Source organism: Lithobates pipiens, unplaced genomic scaffold, assembly GCF_037356315.1.
Source record: "Lithobates pipiens isolate NorthernLeopardFrog02 unplaced genomic scaffold, aLitPip1_a1.2 Scaffold_28, whole genome shotgun sequence".
In the NCBI taxonomy this organism is placed as follows: domain Eukaryota; kingdom Metazoa; phylum Chordata; class Amphibia; order Anura; family Ranidae; genus Lithobates; species Lithobates pipiens.
Window position 1 is genome coordinate 148370032 of NW_027507789.1, and position 25167 is coordinate 148395198.

The window sequence follows — 25167 nt, forward strand, 5'->3', positions numbered from 1 at the left end:
TCTCTGCCTGGGCGGAGGCCGCCCGGATTCACACTCTGGGCGCCGAGTATCTGCCTGGGCGGAGGCCGCCCGGATTCACACTCTCGGCGCAGAGCCTCTGCCAGGACGTAGGCCGCCCGGATTCACACTCTGGGCGCAGAGTCTCTGCCTGGGCGGAGGCCGCCCGGATTCACACTCTGGGCGCCGAGCCTCTGCCTGGGCGGAGGCCGCCCGAATTCACACTCTCGGCGCAGAGCATCTGCCTGGACGGAGGCCGCCCAGATTCACACTCTGGGCGCCGAGTTTCTGCCTGGGCAGAGGCCGCCCGGATTCACACTCTGGGCGCCGAGTCTCTGCCTGGGCGGAGGCCGCCTGGATTCACACTCTAGGCGCAGAGCCTCTGCCTGGGCGGAGGCCGCCCAGATTCACACTCTGGGCGCCGAGTATCTGCCTGGGTGGATGCCGCCCGGATTCACACTCTGGGCACCGAGTATCTGCCTGGGCGGAGGCCCCCCGGATTCACACTCTGGGCGCCGAGCATCTGCCTGGGCGGAGGCCGCCCGGATTCACACTCTGGGCGCCGAGTCTCTGCCTGGGCGGAGGCCGCCCGGATTCACACTCTCGGCGCAGAGCCTCTGCCTGGACGTAGGCCGCCCGGATTCACACTCTGGGCACCGAGTCTCTGCCTGGGCGGAGGCCGCCCGGATTCACACTCTGGGCGCCGATTATCTGCCTGGGCGGAGGCCGCCCGGATTCACACTCTCGGCGCAGAGCCTCTGCCAGGACGTAGGCTGCCCGGATTCACACCCTCGGCGCAGAGCCTCTGCCAGGACGTAGGCCGCCCGGATTCACACTCTGGGCGCAGAGTCTCTGCCTGGGCGGAGGCCGCCCGGATTCACACTCAGGGCGCCGAGTATCTGCCTGGGCGGAGGCCGCCCGGATTCAAACTCTGGGCGCCATATTATTTGCCTGGTCGGAGGCCGCCCGGATTCACACTCTGGGCGCCGAGCCTCTGCCTGGGCGGAGGCCGCCCGGATTCACACTCTGGGCGCCGAGCCTCTGCCTGGGCGGAGGCCGCCCGAATTCACACTCTCGGCGCAGAGCATCTGCCTGGACGGAGGCCGCCCGGATTCACACTCTCGGCGCAGAGCCTCTGCCTGGACGAAGGCCGCCCAGATTCACACTGTGGGCGCCGAGTCTCTGCCTGGACAGAGGCCGCCCAGATTCACACTCTGGGCGCCGAGTCTCTGCCTGGGCGGAGGCCGCCCGGATTCACACTCTGGGCGCCGAGCCTTTGCCTGGGCGGAGGCCGCCCGGATCCACACTCCAGGCGCAGAGTCTCTGCCTGGGCGGAGGCCGCCCGGATCCACACTCCAGGCGCAGAGCCTCTGCCTGGAAGGAGGCCGCCCGGATTCACACTCTGGTGAAATAAATATACTTGTAATGTTCAAATATTTCAAAGTCTTAAGTATATATGTTGAGATCGATTAATCTTGTGAGACGAATTTCCCTAATTAGTTCTGAGTCAGCGTAATTCAAAAATGTGTTTTTATTTGTACACATTTAAATAGAAAAGAATGCTTACAAAAATAGTACAATAATAATCATTTGTATCTTTAAAAATTATCTTAGAAAGATTTAAGGTTATGCCATGTGGCCTATCTAAAATGGCGGAATAACCCTTTGTCTGCTGTTAAGTTCTGTGTATAAGAGATGTATGTCTTTCTTCTATGCTGCTGAGCTTCCAAGAGACATCTGCCTCGTTGTGTGAGTAGGATTCAACAGGAAGTCTCACTCCCAGCTCTTAGGCCGCGTACACACGGGCGGACTGTCCGCCCAACTAGGTTCGTCAAACAGTTTGACAAACAGTCCGTTCAAAATTAGCATGAACGGACTTGACCACACACGACGAACGAACAGTCCGCTGAAAACTTGCGCAATGACGTGAACGGCACGTACGACGGGACGAGAAATTCGGCGTCCGATACACTGCAATGCAACCTTCGCCGTGTAAATTCTTTCTGAGCATGCGCGAGACTTAGTTTGCCAAACAAGCCTACACACGAGCGGACTGTCCGCTCAAACCAAGTTTCAGCTGACAGTCTTACGGAAATTCCGAAAAACTTTGTTCGTCAGACTGTCCGCTGAAACTGTCCGCTGAAGCCCACACACGAACGGACTGTCCGCTGAAACACTGTTCAGCGGACAAAGTTGGACGAACAGTCCGCCCGTGTGTACACGGCCTTACCATTATATTAACCAGGCTCTAATCTCCCGCCCGAAAGATAACTCCTCCTTTACAAAGGTGTGGGCTAATGAGTGATTACCATAGCAAAGCTAACATGTGTTACCACGTAAAACACAATTCTACCTTCTAAAATGACCGGATGTAAGGGGGAAGGGTGAATTTCAGACTCTATGCAAACTTTCATTTACATTTAAGAAAAGCTTATATAAAATATACAATATTCCTCAAAATCCTGACAGGTTTTAAATATTTACTTCTTCAATTATCGCAAGTCATAACATAGAATTTATTGTCTCAAAGTTCTCTTTCACACAATATGGAAAACTTATATTCTGAATAAAGTATAATAAAGCCAATTAAAATTTAGATATTAAGAATATAACATTCCCCTCTGAAATATGAATACTAATCATATTTTTCAGATTAAAAATTCATTCATCACCAGTCATGTCACATTTAAACAAACTTTGATTCAATAACTCCAAATGTTTTGTCATGCACAATTGGATTCGCACCTTCAAAACCCATTTTCCTCTTCAATTTACTTTGTAACAAATCATCTCCTTTCTTAATATCACTTCTAATTCGATAATATAATTTTTTCATTCTAAACATCAAACATAACTGGAATATAAGAAATAACATGATAATAATAAAAATAATTACAATAGGATGTGATAAAATATTTCCTGCTGCTGAAGTTATCGAAGTTTTCCCCACATGGATACACTATTACTAAATTTTTTCTACCAATTACTTCCTGAAAATTCTGACCATTGATGCGATATTTCTTGCAAATTACCTTGTTCATGTTTAAACAGTACTTCTGCATTCTTCAATTCCTTAGCCAAAGCTATTAATAAACCTTGATCCTTTTGAATTATATTTGCCCATTTTTCCCATGGAAATTCATCTATTTGGAAAATATTATACTGTGTAGGAAGAGCACTAATATTTTTCATAAACATATTTGTTAATTTGTTCTCAACCCATTAATACTTATTGCAACAATATCTCCTTCTATACAATACAACCCTTGATTTAGGTTTTCTGTATTTGTACAAGAAGAGAAAAAAGTTTTAACCCTTTCTGTATCTGACATAATCTGAAAACAAACCTTCTTTTTATCTACACGAGTAATTAATTCAGAATTAATTATATTTTCAATTCTTGCTGAACATAATGTACGATTATGATAACAAGAATGAAATATGCTTTTATCGTGATTAGGTAAACATATAATTTTAGACTGGAATTGTAAACATGATGACAAATCTAATTGTTCCAATTCAGAATTTTCATTGTTAAATACAAAATCTGTATACTGTAATTTATAGTATAATAATTGTGTATTACTGACAGGTAATCCCAAGACAGTAATTGGAACCAAAATTTGTTCTTTTCCGGCTATTAGAATCATAGAAGAACTATAACATATGTTCTGCTTGCATCCTATCCATTTATTTACCCATAAATCTGTATGATTTATCGCATATAAATATTCTTTGGGTAAATACTGTAAAATGCCAAGAGGAGTTATTCCACTCTGAAATGCTTGCGCAATTATTTTTAAATTAGTGGAATATTCCGTTTGAATCTCTAAGCATGCTCTGGCTATATGAGAATGTTGTTCACTTCTCATCAAATCAAGAGTAATATTTTGAAGATGTAAAATAGATGGACCCATTATATTAGCAGTTTTAATTACCATATTTTCTAAAATCTGATTTAAATGTCTTTGTATTTTAATACCATTACTTCCCACTAAACCAGTGGTTTCTAGATCAGACTTTAAAGTATTAATATCCATACTATTTGTTATACTCCCGATTGTGCCAATCCCTCCTAAAATACCTTCAACAATACCACGCTTATTTCTGTTATGATTTCTATTATTAATTCCAAACCATCTCTCAATACCCAATTCCATATTAACCAAATGTCCTTGACATTGTGGAAACCTTATAGAAATTTTCCATTCTGAAACATTAAAATTCCACAAAATAATGACAAACTTTCCCTCTCTCAAAAGAGTTCTGGATTGGAAATGGTTAATCTGAAAAGGGCTTGCAGAGAAACTTTTCTTATTGACACATGAAGTTTTCCTTGGAGACATAACAATAACACTTGCCTTTGCACATTTCACCGGATAATTTTCTATTGATATGCAACATTCATATATGCCAGTATCATTCAAAGATACTCTTATTTGTTGATAAACAAATGTATCATTGATCCAATTCACACTACCAAAAATTCCTTTATGAATTATGATAGTAGAACTATAAAGAAAACTACCCAAAAACTCATCATTCCTTTTCCAAGTCAACAATGAATTTTGAGGTAAAGATTTTTGTATCACATATCAAATGCAAATTATCTTTATCTTCCATAATTTTCAAAGATTGTGGGAAAATATTAATTTCTGGAACAATCTTATCAACTATAAAGATATCAATTTTGACCCTTATTTGAGTAAATTTTCTTGTTACTTTAAAATCCCATGTTCTTACAGCATCTCCTTTTTCATCTCCAATGATGTTTAAATATTTTGGATTTAATATCTTTACAAAACTTTGAAAAAGATAATAAAATTGATCAAAGGAATAAAGTATTTTCCCAGATCTTGTCATAATATTAGTAACCTCTCCAGACCAAATTGTTGACTCATTACCCTTTAAAAATATAGACCAGAAACTCCTCAACAATATGTTACATTCAAAAGTTACGGTTTTGTTATTTAGTCTATAAGATCCCTGCATTTTAACAAACTTTTTTTTGGATTCTATTTTAACTATGATTTCAATATCATTGCTGTGAATGAAATACAATTGTAAACAACAATGATATCCATCTCCAATACATAAAAATCCATACAAATTTTCTGCTGTATTAATATCAACATCTCTAAAATTATGATTTTTATCATATGCACTAATATCAATAACTCTATCATTTTTGTCCTTTGTAATGATATCAATGTTCTTATTTTTCAGTTCATCTACATTGATATCAATGTCTACATCTCTCTTATTTCTGAATAACATATGATCTTTGTTGTGTAATTCTTCATTCCTGTTAGTCTTTGCATAACTTGAGCAGTTCTTGATATATCTTATCACAAATAAAATTGTCACTAGGGAAAAGATGCATCCTGTAGTGATGATACACTTTCTCTCTTTAACACTTTTCATTTGTTGTGCTGACATCTTTTTCTTTTGGAATACGCACTTTCTTCAGGTTCAATTTTTATATTTAATTCCTGAAAAAAAGAAAGGCAGCATCATTATCTAGGAATATAAAATTTGTTATACCCACATATTTCTTTCTACATACTTGTTTCACTGAAGTGAGAAAGTATTTGTACCCCTTGAACATCCCAAAATGTCCATGAACTTTCCCAATTACTTTTCCATGTTTCAACTCCTGACACTCTGTGACGTGCATTTCACCATCTCTGGGTGTGACCTCACATGTAACAATTCTTTAATCATCTTTTATCTTTTCTGTCTTAGACTTGTGTCAACAATATCTAATTTTATTTTAAATAAACCTTTCTGTTCCTGGTCTACTTAATAGACCGCTTATCTTGTATAAAAGATAATTTTTGGTTTAACAACAAAATAACAAAATGTTACAAAAAACAATATCAATTGTAAAATATCAAAAAATAGATTATTCTTACAATGAAGATTAAGGCTGGGTTCACACTGCTGCGGGGGGAGATCCGGATGTGATTAGCACCGCAAATCACATCCGATCTCCGTAGCGATGCGAGTTCAGCCATACAGATAGTATGGCTGAATTCGCATCGCTCCCGCAGCAAACTCGCACGGGACCCTTTTTTTGGTCCGCAACAGAATCGGATCGCATGGGGGTTCACACCATGTGATCCGATTCCTGTGTGAGTCGGCAGATCGCACTGCGATATGCGGACGGATCTGGGGGTGTCATTAACATATCATTGACACTCCCAGCCGTCCGCATAGGGCAGTGTGAACTGCCGGCGGGAGTAATGCGATGCGGCAAAACGCCGCGGATTCGTGGCGTTCCCACATCGCAGCGGTGTGAACCCGGCCTAAATCCGATATGTGCGTGGATTTAATAACAATCCTTCATGATATATATAAATATATATCTGTCTTATGTGTACTGGAATGAAACTTTCACTGGAATGTGTGTACTTAATTGTCTGTGTCCACTCCTAAACAAAAAACCAGCCCCCACCTTACAGAATGAGTATTTTCCCTCCCACCTTTCTAAAACAAAACAATGGGTGTTACTCATTCTAAATTCCTAAGGGTTGCTATGAATAACCCTTTGTATAAAACCATTTTAAACATACACAAACCTTTTTACCTTATCACTATATATACAAATTATTTCTTAATCTCTTAATCAAGAAACATTGTAATATAAAAACTTATATTTTTAACTAACAAAGACACTTTTTATCATGAATTAACTTTCTTTCTCAAACTTAGAAATATGAGGAGGAACCATTTTGTATACCTTCTTCAACCAATTTTGACTCCACGAGGCAACACAAACGCCATTTTACTTTCTCCACTGAAAATTTATAGAGAAACCATTTTGTATCACTTCTTAAACCAATTTTGACTCCACGAGGCAACACAAACGCCATTTTCCTCTCTTTTAAACTCAAAAGGAGAATACTTTGTAGCATCAGAAATTGTGCTTCTTACATCCATTAAAAATAACTGTAACAACATCAACCCAAATATTTTCTTTGTCCAACAAAATTTATGCAATTCTAAATTTAATTATCCAATACATCCTCACAATAATACCTGCAGACTGTGGATGCTATCATACATGAAATCTCTGTTCTATTCCCTGATATTACACATCCTCTGTCACTACTGAGGTTTACTGATATACCCCAAACTAGAAAAACATGATTAATCAACATCTAAACAATAGTTAAACCATCATCATTAGTGAATCCCACCTGTAGGTGTTGTGAAATATAAAAACACAAAAATCCTTTTTTGTCATGACACAAACTTATGGTCTAATGACCAAAATGATAATTTTGTGACATCCGATGAAGACTAAAAAAAGCTTGTGACCTTTTTTTCCTCTGAAATTAAAGGAATATGTGTGTCCATTTTCTTCACAACATTAATTGATACCATTTCAGGTTGAACTACTAACTCTCCATGCAAAAGCTGCTTCCTTTGCCAATAAATCTGCTGTTCTATTACCTACAGATAACTCACTATCTTTTTTATGTGCTGGAATTTTTACAATATCATATGCAAAAGAATTACTCTCTGCAAGGTCAAAAATTGCTTCTAATGTCTCTTTCTGCACAAGAGTCTTATTGGATGAATCCACAAAACCTCTACATTTCCAAATAGGTAACGTACAACATATGAACTATCACTATAAATCACTAGTGAACCTCTCTTCTCTTTCTTGTCAATAATCAATGCAGTTTTCATCAACAAATACAAGCTCATCAATTTTCTCTGTCTCTCTTTGTTGTCTTATTCATTCAATTGCTAATTGAGTACCATGCTGACTGAATACAAACCTATTCTTTACTCTTCTTTTCAAGTGAACTAAATCTTTCAATGTTCAGCCAGAACAAAACAAAAATAAAAACTTAATACTCATGACAATGAAACATTGATAAAAAATAATAATCCAATAGATTATCCTTGAAAATATTAAAATTATATCAAAGTCCTCAATAATATTCCAAACGTCAAAACCAAATCTTTTAAACTCAAATCAATCCTTTATTCATAGCCAGTAAACATCAACCAGAAAATTCTTACCATATCTGCAGTTAATTTAAGGACTGCTGACTGTTTTCAGAGTGTTATATGCTACATAATTAAACCTTTCCTGTCTTAATGGACTATTTTCAGTTTGCAATCTTTGTCTTTGGGTCTTAGAAGAAAAATAAATTTGATTATTATGACCTTTATACCTCAGATTACTGTGCCAACGTACAGAATAACTTCTTGACGCCTGGGCAAAATTTTCGGATAATACAACCTCTTTTGTGTATTATTATTATTCAACTTTTTATAGACTTTCCTCTGAGCATATGGCGATGAAAATCTACATTTCTGCTTAATATCAGTATTATTGAAGTCAACTGACTTCCCACTCTCATTGTCTGAGGAAATATTAACATTGGACTCATTACAGGATATGATGTTCACGTCTGCCTTTGTCACATGTTCACCATCCTCCATTTTTGAGCACTGAGCATGTGCAGGAATCTCAGCTTGCAGTAATTGGGTCTTAAGCAAATTTAAAATATTCTCATGCACACAGCTTTCCTGAGTCAAAAAACCTATTTGATTTTCATTTTCTTTAAGAGATTGCAATAATGCATCAATTTTATGTTCCAATTCAATTTTCTCAGTCAATAATTGTTCAGTATATTTCTTCTCCTGCTTTGCTGCAATTTCTATTGCATTCTCTAAATGCTCAATATACGTGCAAAAAGTTTCACATCTTGAACAACTAGGTTCAAAAAGTACATTTTCAGTTACACTTTGACTTTGTTTTCCTGGCATATCAAACACCATAATATTATAACTTTTAACAAGTTTCATTACATTACGTACTTTTTTCTTTGTTTTAACTAATGAGAATCTATCCTTCTCAATGTCAGCATTTGCCTGAAAGCATTGATCATACATTAATTTCCATAAAACCGCATCAGAGACCTGTTTCGATAAACCTTTAAATTCTAATGTACTTTCATCAGCTAAAACATCTACAAATTCCATATTACTTTTCTACTCACCAAATAAAAACTCGTCAGTTTTTCCCGCTGTTGAAATTCACATCTGTCAAGACTTCTGTATATCTGAAATTCTCCGGTCTTTCACAATCAATCGATCGATTTTTCTTCTAGGTTCTTTTTCAATCTTTGCGAAGCTTAATCTCTGTTCATCACTTCCCCTCTGATCAAAGGATGGAAGTTGAAAAAAAAAACTTCCGACTTATGATTGACTGTCTGGCTTCGCCAATGAAATAAATATACTTGTAATATTCAAATATTTCAAAGTCTTAAGTATATATGTTGAGATCGATTAATCTTGTGAGACGAATTTCCCTAATTAGTTCTGAGTCAGCGTAATTCAAAAATGTGTATTTATTTGTACACATTTAAATAGAAAAGAATGCTTACAAAAATAGCACAATAATAATCATTTGTATCTTTAAAAATTATCTTAGAAAGATTTAAGGTTATGCCATGTGGCCTATCTAAAATGGCGGAATAACCCTTTGTCTGCTGTTAAGTTCTGTGTATAAGAGATGTATGTCCTTCTATGCTGCTGAGCTTCCAAGAGACATCTGCCTCGTTGTGTGAGTAGGATTCAACAAGAAGTCTCACTCCCAGCTCTTACCATTATATTAACCAGGCTCTAATCTCCCGCCCGAAAAGATAACTCAGCCTTTACAAAGGTGTGGGCTAATGAGTGATTACCATAGCAAAGCTAACATGTGTTACCACTTAAAACACAATTCTACCTTCTAAAATGACCGGATGTAAGGGGGAAGGGTGAATTTCAGACTCTATGCAAACTTTCATTTACATTTAAGAAAAGCTTATATAAAATATACAATATTCCTCAAAATCCTGACAGGTTTTAAATATTTACTTCTTCAATTATCGCAAGTCATAACATAGAATTTATTGTCTCAAAGTTCTCTTTCACACAATATGGAAAACTTATATTCTGAATAAAGTATAATAAAGCCAATTAAAATTTAGATATTAAGAATATAACATCTGGGCGCCGAGTCTCTGCCTGGGCGGATGCCGCCCGGATTCACACTCTGGGTGCCCTATTCTCTACCTGGGCGGAGGCCGCCCGGATTCACACTCTGGGCTCCGAGCCTCTGCCTGGGCGGAGGCCGCCCGGATTCACACTCTGGGCGCCGAGCCTCTGCCTGGGCGGAGGCCGCCCGGATTCACACTCTGGGCGCCGAGTCTCTGCCTGGGCAGAGGCTGCCCGGATTCACACTCTGGGCGCCGAGCCTCTGCCTTGGCGGAGGCCGCCCGGATTCACACTCTGGGCGCCGAGTCTCTGCCTGGGTGGAGGCCCCCCAGATTCACACTCTGGGCGCCGAGCATCTGCCTGGGCGGAGGCCACCCGGATTCACACTCTGGGCGCCGAGTCTCTGCCTGGGCGGAGGCCGCCCGGGTTCACACTCTGGGCGCCGAGCCTCTGCCTGGGCGGAGGCCGCCCGGATTCACACTCTGGGAGCCGAGCCTCTGCCTGGGCGGAGGCCGCCCGGATTCACACTCTGGGAGCCGAGCCTCTGCCTGGGCGGAGGCCGCCCGGATTCACACTCTGGGGGCCCTACTCTCTACCTTTGCGGAGGCCGCCCGGATTCACACTCTGGGCGTTGAGCCTCTGCCTGGGCGGAGGCTGCCAGGATTCACACTCTGGGCGCCGAGCCTCTGCCTGGGCGGAGGCTGCCCGGATTCACACTCTGGGCGCAGAGTCTCTGCCTGGGCGGAGGCCGTCCAGATTCACACTCTGGGCACCGAGCCTTTGCCTTGGCGGAGGCCGCCCGGATTCACACTCTGGGCGCCGAGTCTCTGCCTTGGCGGAGGCCGCCCGGATTCCCACTCTGGGCGCCGAGCGTCTGCCTGGGCGGAGGCCGCCCGGATTCACACTCTGGGCGCCGAGTCTCTGCCTGGGTGGAGGCCCCCCGGATTCACACTCTGGGCGCCGAGTATCTGCCTGGGCGGAGGCCGCCCGGATTCAAACTCTGGGCGCCCTATTCTCTGCCTGGACGGAGGCCGCCCGGATTCACACTCTGGGCGCCGAGCCTCTGCCTGGGCGGAGGCCGCCCGGATTAAAACTCTGGGAGCCCTATTCTCTGCCTGGGCGGAGGCCGCCCGGATTCAAACTCTGGGCGCCCTATTCTCTGCCTGGGCGGAGGCCGCCCGGATTCACACTCTGGGCGCCGAGCCTCTGCCTGGGCGGAGGCCGTCCGGATTCACACTCTGGGCGCCGAGACTCTGCCTGGGCGGAGGCCGCCCGGATTCACACTCTCGGCGCAGAGCCTCTGCCTGGAAGGAGGCCGCCCAGATTCACACTCTGGGCGCCGAGTCTCTGCCTGGGCGGAGGCCGTCCGGATTCACACTCTGGGCGCCGAGCCTTTGCCTTGGCGGAGGCCGCCCGGATTCACACTCTGGGCGCCGAGCCTCTGCCTTGGCGGAGGCCGCCCGGATTCATACTCTGGGCGCCGAGTATCTGCCTGGGCGGAGGCCGCCCGGATTCAAACTCTGGGCGCCCTATTCTCTGCCTGGGCGGAGGCCGCCCGGATTCACACTCTGGGCGCCGAGCCCCTGCCTGGGCGGAGGCCGCCCGGATTAAAACTCTGGGCGCCCTACTCTCTGCCTGGGCGGAGGCCGCCCGGATTCAAACTCTGGGCGCCCTATTCTCTGCCTGGGCGGAGGCCGCCCGGAGTCACACTCTGGGCGCCGAGCCTCTGCCTGGGCGGAGGCCGTCCGGATTCACACTCTGGGCGCCGAGACTCTGCCTGGAAGGAGGCCGCCCGGATTCACACTCTGGGCGCCGAGTCTGCCTGGGCGGAGGCCGCCCGGATTCACACTCTGGGCGCCGAGTCTCTGCCTTGGCGGAGGCCGCCCGGATTCCCACTCTGGGCGCCGAGCGTCTGCCTGGGCGGAGGCCGCCCGGATTCACACTCTGGGCGCCGAGTCTCTGCCTGGGTGGAGGCCCCCCGGATTCACACTCTGGGCGCCGAGTATCTGCCTGGGCGGAGGCCGCCCGGATTCAAACTCTGGGCGCCCTATTCTCTGCCTGGGCGGAGGCCGCCCGGATTCACACTCTGGGCGCCGAGCCTCTGCCTGGGCGGAGGCCGCCCGGATTCACACTCTGGGCGCCGAGCCTCTGTCTGGGCGGAGGCCGCCCGGATTCACACTCTGGGCGCCAAGTCTCTCCCTGGGCGGAGGACCCCCGCATTCACACTCTGGGCGCCGAGCCTTTGCCTGTCCGGAGGCCGCCCGGATCCACACTCTGGGCGCCGAGTCTCTGCCTTGGCAGAGGCCGCCCGGATTTACACTATGGGTGCAGAGTCTCTGCCTGGGCGGAGACCCCCCGGATTAAAACTCTGGGCGCCCTACTCTCTGCCTGGGCGGAGGCCGCCCGGATTCAAACTCTGGGCGCCCTATTCTCTGCCTGGGCGGAGGCCGCCCGGAGTCACACTCTGGGCGCCGAGCCTCTGCCTGGGCGGAGGCCGTCCGGATTCACACTCTGGGCGCCGAGTCTGCCTGGGCGGAGGCCGCCCGGATTCACACTCTGGGCGCCGAGTCTCTGCCTTGGCGGAGGCCGCCCGGATTCCCACTCTGGGCGCCGAGCGTCTGCCTGGGCGGAGGCCGCCCGGATTCACACTCTGGGCGCCGAGTCTCTGCCTGGGTGGAGGCCGCCCGGATTAAAACTCTGGGCGCCCTATTCTCTGCCTGGGCGGAGGCCGCCCGGAGTCACACTCTGGGCGCCGAGCCTCTGCCTGGGCGGAGGCCGTCCGGATTCACACTCTGGGCGCCGAGACTCTGCCTGGAAGGAGGCCGCCCGGATTCACACTCTGGGCGCCGAGTCTGCCTGGGCGGAGGCCGCCCGGATTCACACTCTGGGCGCCGAGTGTCTGCCTTGGCGGAGGCCGCCTGGATTCCCACTCTGGGCGCCGAGCGTCTGCCTGGGCGGAGGCCGCCCGGATTCACACTCTGGGCGCCGAGCCTCTGCCTGGGCGGAGGCCGCCCGGATTCACACTCTGGGCGCAGAGTCTCTGCCTGGGCGGAGGCCGTCCGGATTCACACTCTGGGCGCCGAGCCTTTGCCTGGGCGGAGGCCGCCCGGATCCACACTCCAGGCGCAGAGCCTCTGCCTGGGCGGAGGCCGCCCGGATCCACACTCCAGGCGCAGAGCCTCTGCCTGGAAGGAGGCCGCCCGGATTCACACTCTGGTGAAATAAATATACTTGTAATGTTCAAATATTTCAAAGTCTTAAGTATATATGTTGAGATCGATTAATCTTGTGAGACGAATTTCCCTAATTAGTTCTGAGTCAGCGTAATTCAAAAATGTGTATTTATTTGTACACATTCAAATAGAAAAGAATGCTTACAAAAATAGTACAATAATAATCATTTGTATCTTTAAAAATTATCTTAGAAAGATTTAAGGTTATGCCATGTGGCCTATCTAAAATGGCGGAATAACCCTTTGTCTGCTGTTAAGTTCTGTGTATAAGAGATGTATGTCTTTCTTCTATGCTACTGAGCTTCCAAGAGACATCTGCCTCGTGTGAGTAGGATTCAACAAGAAGTCTCACTCCCAGCTCTTACCATTATATTAACCAGGCTCTAATCTCCCGCCCGAAAGATAACTCAGCCTTTACAAAGGTGTGGGCTAATGAGTGATTACCATAGCAAAGCTAACATGTGTTACCACTTAAAACACAATTCTACCTTCTAAAATGACCGGATGTAAGGGGGAAGGGTGAATTTCAGACTCTATGCAAACTTTCATTTACATTTAAGAAAAGCTTATATAAAATATACAATATTCCTCAAAATCCTGACAGGTTTTAAATATTTACTTCTTCAATTATCGCAAGTAATAACATAGAATTTATTGTCTCAAAGTTCTCTTTCACACAATATGGAAAACTTATATTCTGAATAAAGTATAATAAAGCCAATTAAAATTTAGATATTAAGAATATAACATCTGGGCGCCGAGTCTCTGCCTGGGCGGATGCCGCCCGGATTCACACTCTGGGCGCTGAGTATCTGCCTGAGAGGAGGCCGCCCGGATTCATACTCTGGGCGCCCTATTCTCTACCTGGGCGGAGGCCGCCCGGATTCACACTCTGGGCTCCGAGCCTCTGCCTGGGCGGAGGCCGCCCGGATTCACACTCTGGGCGCCGAGCCTCTGTCTGGGCGGAGGCCGCCCGGATTCACACTCTGGGCGCCAAGTCTCTCCCTGGGCGGAGGACCCCCGCATTCACACTCTGGGCGCCGAGCCTTTGCCTGTCCGGAGGCCGCCCGGATCCACACTCTGGGCGCCGAGTCTCTGCCTTGGCAGAGGCCGCCCGGATTTACACTATGGGTGCAGAGTCTCTGCCTGGGCGGAGACCCCCCGGATTAAAACTCTGGGCGCCCTACTCTCTGCCTGGGCGGAGGCCGCCCGGATTCAAACTCTGGGCGCCCTATTCTCTGCCTGGGCGGAGGCCGCCCGGAGTCACACTCTGGGCGCCGAGCCTCTGCCTGGGCGGAGGCCGTCCGGATTCACACTCTGGGCGCCGAGTCTGCCTGGGCGGAGGCCGCCCGGATTCACACTCTGGGCGCCGAGTCTCTGCCTTGGCGGAGGCCGCCCGGATTCCCACTCTGGGCGCCGAGCGTCTGCCTGGGCGGAGGCCGCCCGGATTCACACTCTGGGCGCCGAGTCTCTGCCTGGGTGGAGGCCCCCCGGATTCACACTCTGGGCGCCGAGTATCTGCCTGGGCGGAGGCCGCCCGGATTCAAACTCTGGGCGCCCTATTCTCTGCCTGGGCGGAGGCCGCCCGGATTCACACTCTGGGCGCCGAGCCTCTGCCTGGGCGGAGGCCGCCCGGATTAAAACTCTGGGCGCCCTATTCTCTGCCTGGGCGGAGGCCGCCCGGAGTCACACTCTGGGCGCCGAGCCTCTGCCTGGGCGGAGGCCGTCCGGATTCACACTCTGGGCGCCGAGACTCTGCCTGGAAGGAGGCCGCCCGGATTCACACTCTGGGCGCCGAGTCTTTGCCTGGGCGGAGGCCACCCTGATTCACACTCTGGGCGCCGAGTCTTTGCCTGGGCGAAGGCCGCCCGGACTCACACTCTGGGCGCTGAGTCTTTGCCTGGGTGGAGGCCGCCCAGAATCACACTCATGTGTGGCATGGGATGTGACTGTATTAGTCAGCCTTTAAACTGCTGTGTACCTCTTATCGTCTGCCCTCTGTGTGTGTGATAGGCAATTTGATAATGCCAGATTGTTGAGGTTGAAGTTTGTATTTTTGTCATCTGAGATCCTTTGGGGATGGTCAGTATCCTCCGGTTCTCTTACCATGTCCTCTGAGACTGATGGGGAATCCTCCTCACTGTTTTCTGCCTCGTGTCTTATCAGTGAGTCTGGTTACTGAAAAGCTCCGGTATGCTGCGGGAGCCAGGCGTGGGCAAGCAGGCAATTTGCCTTGGCTGAGTTTTATTAGGCTGGAAGGGGTTGTGTGTCGCGGTCTAGCAGAGCTCAGTTAGGTAGCGTCCATTCCCGCCGAACTCCAAGCCACGCCCCCCCCCGTGCCCCTCTTTATTATTTGTGTCTTGTATTATAGGAATGTTATATATTATAGATTATGGTAAATTTGTATATGTTGTGGAGGTGTTATTCTTTGGGTCTGTTTTGGAGTGTGTGTTTGTGTGTGTGTGTGTATAATAATAATATAAATGTATATTTGTAGTTAAGGATAAGTTTTGTGTTTTTTTGGATTTCTTCTGGTGGTGCTTTAAGTGGACAAAACGGGTTTGCTCAGCAGGGGCGGGCCTTAGAGAACAGAGGCCACATATGGGCAGCACAGAGGCTTAGGGGTTTGCTTTGCAGCACTGGGGTCCTTGTTTCAGATTCTGACCAGGACACTATCTGCATGGAGTTTGCATGTTCTCCCTGTGCTTGCGTGGGATTCCTCCCACACTACAGACATGCTACCTTGCATTGGTGGTGCAGTGGTGAGCATAGCTGCCTTCCTAGCAGCTGACCCGGTTCAATTCCCGGCCAACCCCATCTCCAATACTTGGAGTCCTCAGAGAGAAGCGCTATACAAGGTCAATGCCAAGTATATATTAGCAGTGGAATAAAGAATGCAGTGAATGTGTGGTATGTTTGAGGAAGAAAATGTTCCCTCAGAATCTATAGAAGGTGAACCCAGCAACTTATAGCTGCTTAGGCTGTGCTTACACCTAGGCCTTCTAGGTCGCGGGTGGAATTACTGCAATTCCCGAATTGCTAGAAAACACTCGACATGCTTGCGATCCCATTACTTTCAATGGCACCCTAATCACGCGACAATATTTTCACCTGACAAATCGCGCTAACAAAATCGTGGGACGCCCAAAAGCAGTCCTGCAATTTTTTTTGCGATTTTTAAGGCGACTATCGCAGCAAAATCACACCTCGATTGGGGTGATGTTGAAAGTAAATGTATCACAAACACGTCCTGCAGCGATTCCGGAACACCTGGGTGTGAACAGAGCTTCGCCGTGTCCATCGTATGACGAGAACTTTCTGCACAGATGTCACCCCAGCAGGAATATTACACCCATACTTCCCCCAGTAAGAATAATACACCAATACTCCACCCCAGCAGGAATATTGAACCCATACTTCCCCCAGCGGGAATAATACACCATTACTCCACCCCAGCAGGAATATTATACCCATACTTCCCCCAGCGGGAATAATACACCAATACTCCACCCCAGCAGGAATATTGCACCCATACTTCCCCCAGCAGGAATAATACACCAATACTCCACCCAGCAGGAATATTACACCCATACTTCCTCCAGCAGGAATAATACACCAATACTCCACCCCACCAGGAATATTGCACTTGAAATGGATAAGAACTACAAATTAGTTCGAGGTTATCTGCTGCTATTTCTAATTAAAAAGTATAAATGTGCATGCACATTAGAAGTAAACACTCTCCGAGACATGTTCAGCCCGGATTCACACTCTGGGCGCAGAGTCTTTGCCTAAGCAGAGGCCGCCCGGACTCCGGGCGCCGAATCTTTTCCTGGGCGGAGGCCGCCCGGATCCCGGGTGCCGAGTCTTTGCCTGGGTGGAGGCCACCTGGATTCACACTCTGGGCGCCGAGTATTTGCCTGGGTGGAGGCCGCCCGGACTCGCACTCTGGGCACCGAGTCTTTGCCTGGGTGGAGGCCGCCCGGACTCACCCTGGGTGCCGAGCCTGTGCCTGGGCGGAGGCCGCCCGGATTCACACTCTGGGCGCCGAGTCTTTGCCTGGGCGGAGGCCGCCCGGACTCCGGGCGCCGAGGCTTTGCCTGGGCGGAGGCCGCCCGGACTCACCCTGGGTGCCGAGCTCTTGCCTGGGCGGAGGCCGCCCGGATTCACAATCTGGGCGCCGAGTGTCTGCCTGGGCGGAGGCCGCCCGGACCTCGGGCGCTGAGTCTTTGTCTGGGCGGAGGCCGCCCGGACTCACCCTGGGTGCCGAGCTTTTGCCTGGGCGGAGGCCGCCCGGATTCACACTCTGGGCGCCGAGTCTTTGCCTGGGCGGAGGCCTCCCCGGAATCACCCTTGGTGCCGAGCCTCTGCCTGGGCGGAGGCTGCCCGGACTCCGGGCGCCGAGTCTTTGCCTGGGCGGAGGCCGCCCGGACTCACCCTGGGTGCCAAGTGTTTGCCTGGGCGGAGGCCGCCTGGATTCACACTCTGGGCGCCTAGTGTTTGCCTGGGCGGAGGCCGCCCGGATTCACACTGTGGGCGCCGTGTTTTTGCCTGGGCGGAGACCGCCCGGACCTCGGGCGCCGAGCCTTTGCCTGGGTGGAGGCCGCCTGGACTCACACTCTGGGCGCCGAGTCTTTGCCTGGGCGTAGGCCGCCCGGATTCACACTCTGGGCGCCGAGTCTTTGCCTGGGCGGAGTCCGACCGGATTCACACTCTGGGCGCCGAGTCTTTGCCTGGGCGGAGGCCGCCCGGATTCACACTCTGGGCGCCGCGTCTTTGCCTGGGCGGAGGCTGCCTGGAGCTCGGGTGCCAAGTTTTTGCCTGGGCGGAGGCCGCCCGGACTCACTCTGGGTGCCGAGTCTTTGCCTGAGCGGAGGCCGCCCCGATTCACACTCTGTGCGCCGAGTGTGTGCCTGGGCGGAGGCCGCCCAGACTCACACTCTGGGCGCCGAGTGTTTGCCTGGGCGGAGGCCGCCCGGACCCCGGGCGCCGAGACTTTGCCTGGGCGGAGGCCGCCCGGACTCACCCTGGGTGCCTAGCCTTTGCCTGGGCGGAGGCCGTCCGGATTCACACTCTGGGCGCCGCGTCTTTGCCTGGGCGGAGGCTGCCTGGAGCTCGGGTGCCAAGTTTTTGCCTGGGCGGAGGCCGCCCGGACTCACTCTGGGTGCCGAGTCTTTGCCTGAGCGGAGGCCGCCCCGATTCACACTCTGTGCGCCGAGTGTTTGCCTGGGCGGAGGCCGCCCAGACTCACACTCTGGGCGCCGAGTGTTTGCCTGGGCGGAGGCCGCCCGGACCCCGGGCGCCGAGACTTTGCCTGGGCGGAGGCCGCCCGGACTCACCCTGGGTGCCTAGCCTTTGCCTGGACAGAGGCCGCCCGGACTCACTCTGGGTGCCGAGTCCCTGCCTGGGCGGAGGCCGCCCGGATTCACACTCTGGGAGCGAGTGTTTTCCTGGGCGGAGGCCGCCCGGACTCACACTCTGGGCGCCAAGTCTCTGCCTTTGCGGAGGCCGCCCGGACCTCCGGCGCTGAGTCTTTGCCTGGACGGAGGCGCCCAGACTCACTCTGGGTGCCGAGTCCTTGCCTGGGCGGAGGCCGCCCGGATTCACACTCTGGGCGCGAGTGTTTTCCTGGGCGGAGGCCGCCCGGACTCACACTCTGGGCGCCGAGTCATTGCCTGGGCGGAGGCCGCCTGGACTCACATTCTGGGCGCTGAGCCTTTGCCTGGGCGGAGGCCGCCCACTCTCACTCTGGGTGCCGAGCCTCTGCCTGGGCGGAGGCCGCCCGGATTCACACTCTGGGCGCAGATTCTTTGCCTAAGCGGAGGCCGCCCGGACTCACACTCCGGGCGCCGAGTGTTTGCCTGCGCGGAGGCCGCCCGGACTCACACTCTGGGCGCCGAGTCTTTGCCTGGGCAGAGGCCACCCTGATTCACACTCTGGGTGCCGAGTCTTTGCCTGGGCGAAGGCCGCCCGGACTCACACTCTGGGCGCCGAGTCTTTGCCTGGGTGGAGGCCGCCCAGAATCACACTCATGTGTGGCATGGGATGTGACTGTATTAGTCAGCCTTTAAACTGCTGTGTACCTCTTATCGTCTGCCCTCTGTGTGTGTGATAGGCAATTTGATAATGCCAGAATGTTGAGGTTGAAGTTTGTATTTTTGTCATCTGAGATCCTTTGGGGATGGTCAGTATCCTCCGGTTCTCTTACCATGTCCTCTGAGACTGATGGGGAATCCTCCTCACTGTTTTCTGCCTCGTGTCTTATCAGTGAGTCTGGTTACTGAAAAGCTCCGGTATGCTGCGGGAGCCAGGCGTGGGCAAGCAGGCAATTTGCCTTGGCTGAGTTTTATTAGGCTGGAAGGGGTTGTGTGTCGCGGTCTAGCAGAGCTCAGTTAGGTAGCGTCCATTCCCGCCGAACTCCAAGCCACGCCCCCCCCGTGCCCCTCTTTATTATTTGTGTCTTGTATTATAGGAATGTTATATATTATAGATTATGGTAAATTTGTATATGTTGTGGAGGTGTTATTCTTTGGGTCTGTTTTGGAGTGTGTGTGTGTGTGTGTGTGTGTGTGTGTGTATAATAATAATATAAATGTATATTTGTAGTTAAGGATAAGTTTTGTGTTTTTTTGGATTTCTTCTGGTGGTGCTTTAAGTGGACAAAACGGGTTTGCTCAGCAGGGGCGGGCCTTAGAGAACAGAGGCCACATATGGGCAGCACAGAGGCTTAGGGGTTTGCTTTGCAGCACTGGGGTCCTTGTTTCAGATTCTGACCAGGACACTATCTGCATGGAGTTTGCATGTTCTCCCTGTGCTTGCGTGGGATTCCTCCCACACTACAGACATGCTACCTTGCATTGGTGGTGCAGTGGTGAGCATAGCTGCCTTCCTAGCAGCTGACCCGGTTCAATTCCCGGCCAACCCCATCTCCAATACTTGGAGTCCTCAGAGAGAAGCGCTATACAAGGTCAATGCCAAGTATATATTAGCAGTGGAATAAAGAATGCAGTGAATGTGTGGTATGTTTGAGGAAGAAAATGTTCCCTCAGAATCTATAGAAGGTGAACCCAGCAACTTATAGCTGCTTAGGCTGTGCTTACACCTAGGCCTTCTAGGTCGCGGGCGGAATTACTGCAATTCCCGAATTGCTAGAAAACACGGGACATGCTTGCGATCCCATTACTTTCAATGGCACCCTAATCACGCGACAATATTTTCACCTGACAAATCGCGCTAACAAAAATCGTGGGACGCCCAAAAGCAGTCCTGCAATTTTTTTTGCGATTTTTAAGGCGACTATCGCAGCAAAATCACACCTCGATTGGGGTGATGTTGAAAGTAAATGTATCACAAACACGTCCTGCAGCGATTCCGGAACACCTGGGTGTGAACAGAGCTTCGCCGTGTCCATCGTATTTTTCTGCACAGATGTCACCCCAGCAGGAATATTACACCCATACTTCCCCCAGTAGGAATAATACACCAATACTCCACCCCAGCAGGAATATTGAACCCATACTTCCCCCAGCGGGAATAATACACCATTACTCCACCCCAGCAGGAATATTATACCCATACTTCCCCCAGCGGGAATAATACACCAATACTCCACCCCAGCAGGAATATTGCACCCATACTTCCCCCAGCAGGAATAATACACCAATACTCCACCCAGCAGGAATATTGCACCCATACTTCCCCCAGCAGGAATAATACACCAATACTCCACCCCAGCAGGAATATTGCACCCATACTTCCCCCAGCGGGAATAATACACCAATATTCCACCCCAGCAGGAATATTACACCCATACTTCCCCCAGCAGGAATAATACACCAATACTCCACCCCACCAGGAATATTGCACTTGAAATGGATAAGAACTACAAATTAGTTCGAGGTTATCTGCTGCTATTTCTAATTAAAAAGTATAAATGTGCATGCACATTAGGAGTAAACACTCTCCGAGACATGTTCAGCTCAGGCTACTTCTAACTTCTGATTTATTGGTGGGCGGTGTTGATATTTTATACAGAAAGATACGTCATTGCTATGTCAGTCTAATTGGTACATCTTATTGGTTACAATACAAGAGAAATGAAGAAACTTGATGCTTGAAGTTTGGTTGAAGCTGGTTCCCTTATCTCAAATGCATTCTTCTAACGCGGGGGATGTAGGGGGTAGACGCCATCTTTAAGTCCGCACAGAGAAGTCAATCTGTATACTACATAATAAGTAAGGAACATGTATACACATAAGCAAATAGACATTTTCTGATTATCATTATGTACATTAGATTCCTTAACCACTTCCCGACCAGCGCACGACGATGTACGTCGACAGAATGGCACGGGCAGGCATATTGGCGTACAGGTACGTCCAATATTCGATGCCGCCCTGCCATTGGGAGCGCGCCGCCGGCGGCGCGCTCCCGCGCTGGTCGGGACCCCCGTGAGTCCAGTCGCGGGACCCGCGGACTCGATCGCCGCGGGCATCCCCGCGATCGTCTCACGGAGCGGCCGAATGGAGGAAATGCTGTGTAAACAACATTTTTCCATTCTGCCTAGCAACTAGTGACGCTGATCTCTGCTCCATGTGATTGGAGCAGAGATCAGTGTACACTAAATGAAAGCCCAACCCCCCCACAGTTAGTAACACACCCCAGGAACACTTAACCCCTACACTACCACCCACTGGTTAACCCTTTCACTGCCAGTGTCATTTACACAGGAATCACTGCATTTATATAGCAGTGATTACTGTATAAATGACAATGGTCCCAAAAATGTGTCAAAAATGTCCGATGGGTCCCCCACAATGTCGCAGTCACAATAAAAATCGCAGATCGCCGTCATTACTAGTAAAAAAAAAAAATAATAAAAAAATTATTAATAAAAATGCTATAAAACTATCCCTATTTTGTAAACGCTATAACTTTTGCGCAAACCAATCAATAATCGCTTATTGCGATTTTTTATATCAAAAAAATATGGAGAAGAATACGTATCGGCCTAAACTGAGGGAAAAAAATGTTTTTTTATATATTTTTGGGGGATATTTATTATAACAAAAAGTAAAAAATAATGCATTTTTTTCAAAATTGTCGCTCTATTTTTGTTTATAGCGCAAAAAATAAAAACCGCAGGGGTGATCAAATACCACCAAAAGAAAGCTCTATTTGTGTGAAAAAAAGGACGTCAATTTTGTTTGGGAGCCACGTCGCACGACTGCGCAATTGTCAGTTAAAGCGACGCAGTGCCGAATCGCAAAAAGTGGTCTGGTCTTTGACCAGCAAATTGGTCCGGTCTGAAAGTGGTTAACAGTCCCCCCTAAAATGGCTTTTTTCTTCTGTCTCTCATCTAAAGGTCCTACTCACCTGGCCTATTCTCCTCAGCAACTCTTTTTAAGCTGTATATAGAGTTAGGCAGCAACTAGTTCACTACCCCCCTCGATACAGCTGGAGAAGGGCAACCAGGTGCTATCTATCCCTATAACCCTAGAGGATAGTGAGATTTTGGACAGGGAGTGACTGTAGAGGAGTGAAGGGTTTGTCATCCTCCATCATAAGAGGATCCTCTTCTTCTTGGTGGAGAAATGTAGGTGGGCTGTCGTCTACAGCCTTGCTCATTAACTTCTTTACGAAAGGTAGAATACAACATACAATCGGGGCTAAAAGAACCAGGATTATTAATCCCGTTACCCCTATCTGGGCGACCACCTTCTGCCACACACTCATCCAGCTAAAATATTGATCCCATGGGTCTGTAATACCGGAGTTCTTCTTCAACTCCAATGACAAATCTCCTAATTTCTTTATAGCCTAAGTTACTTTACCATTTGGGCCGGTATTATCAGGAATGTAGGTGCAACAGATTCACGTTTTTTCTATGATTTTACAGACACCTCCTTTCTCAGCTAACACCATGTCTAAGGCCATCCGGTTCTGGAATGTCATGTAGGAAGTTGGGGGCTAACTGGTCAGCAATTCCCTGGAGGGCATCTTTAGTGTAATTCATGAATCTTTGTTGGTTGTAGTATCTGTAATTGATCCAATATACATTCTTGTTCACAGTTATTATGGGGATCAAAGACTCAAAACCAACTTTTACCTGATCCCTGGATTTGAATTCATCAGGGACCCCCCTTGCAACTCCTATAGCATCTATGTACACATGAGGGTCAAAGCTTCTGGAGAGAGCTGCTCGCTTCCTCCTCTGACTGTATGCTGGGTCGGTGTATGTATCAGGAGTATCTTCTGCTAGGATATGAAGGGGCATAATGACCTTTTCAAGGGCACATTCACCGGTCCAGATACCCTCTAATCTGGTCCTAGGTTCCAACCCACTGTCCCTCCCAGGAACCACAATTCTGTCCCACCCCAGTAACTGTCTGTAAAACACACATATATATCCTTACCATCAGGGATGTCACTGTACCAATGGCATTGCCATGAAAGAGTCAAACGGACAAGGTGCTATGTCACAGTAATCAAAGGTAAAGGTGGTCACATGTGTACCTGAAGAGTTATACCAAAATGTAATTATATTATCATTTTTTGTGATGGCCACCTCCTGGGCCTCCCCCTTAGACCAAACAGAAAAAGGATATGCAGCATGATCGTCATGAAGTGGGCAGGATCTTGTCCTCAGGGGTTGGAGCTTTCTTGGCCAATTCGACTGAGGTGGCTGTGGTCCGCAAAACTTGGAATGGACCATCATATCTGGGTTCAAGAGAATGTTTTCTCACAAATGTATTTACCAGCCCCCAATCTCCAGGCAGTAGTTGGTGTGTTCCTATATCTAATTCAGGATCTAAAAATCAGAATTGTGTGAGGTATAAATTAAGATCCGCTTAGTAGTAGCCAACATCCCAACATGAAATACTATAGAAGTTTTCCCCTTAAAAAAGGCGGGACTTTTTAGGCATAGACTGTGACACCAATTGATTTGGTAAAAATATATAAAAAAATAATTTTATTTCAACATAAACAAAGAATAATATATTAACATACATTTCCGAACAGGAGAAAGGGACACATTACTTCCTCCATGTGCATATATTTATAGAACCAGAAAACATTTGCTTCCTACATCTTATTTAAAAAGAACAGACTTCTATGACATTGTATATAGGCGTATTCAAAGCATTCTACAAACAAGGTCAAATTGCGTTAATACTGTGCATCCAATGTAACCTACGCGTTACGGAGTTATCTTACTGCTTCTTCAGGGATGATCCATTTTAGCACACTTAAATTTACAAAATAGTAGAATCTATAAAAAACATAAGAAATAATTATATATACGTACAATAATAAAAAAAAAAAACACAACGCACCACTAAAACGCACCACCTATATATACGATCTTCACTCCAAGATGCAGGTCTAGGCTCATAATGAGGGGGGGATGTTTGACCACCTTCTTGGATGGGAACCGGGACCATAGTGATAGGCGGACTGTAAGGGAGGAGGTGTACAAGTAAAGTAAATGCATGTCAAATTTTCACATGCCTAGATTTTAAATAAGTATTGCATGTATTTTACTGCAGCGCCAATAATGGCAGATAAAGGTTCTATATGTTAACCCTCTTGTATGACTTCCGTCATTACATTTGTACTAAGAGGCAAACACCCCTAAAGAAAGGGAGGGGGGAACTTTATCTAAAAAAAGCTATCTCATAGTGATCATTCACAAAGATAATAATATTAAAAAATCTTTTAAAAATCTTACCCAAAAGCGTTTCATAGAGTAGTTTGCTGTGTCCCGAAGAGAAAACACCTGAGATTCCTATGTTAGAATTGTTAAAATGAGATGCCCAAATGTTGCAACTCTTTTAAATGTTTAAGGCAATCTATTTGGCTTAAAGTCACCGCAATCTCTCTGTAGTCCAAGGAATTTGGTGCTATGGGAGAAAAAGATTCCCCCCAGAGA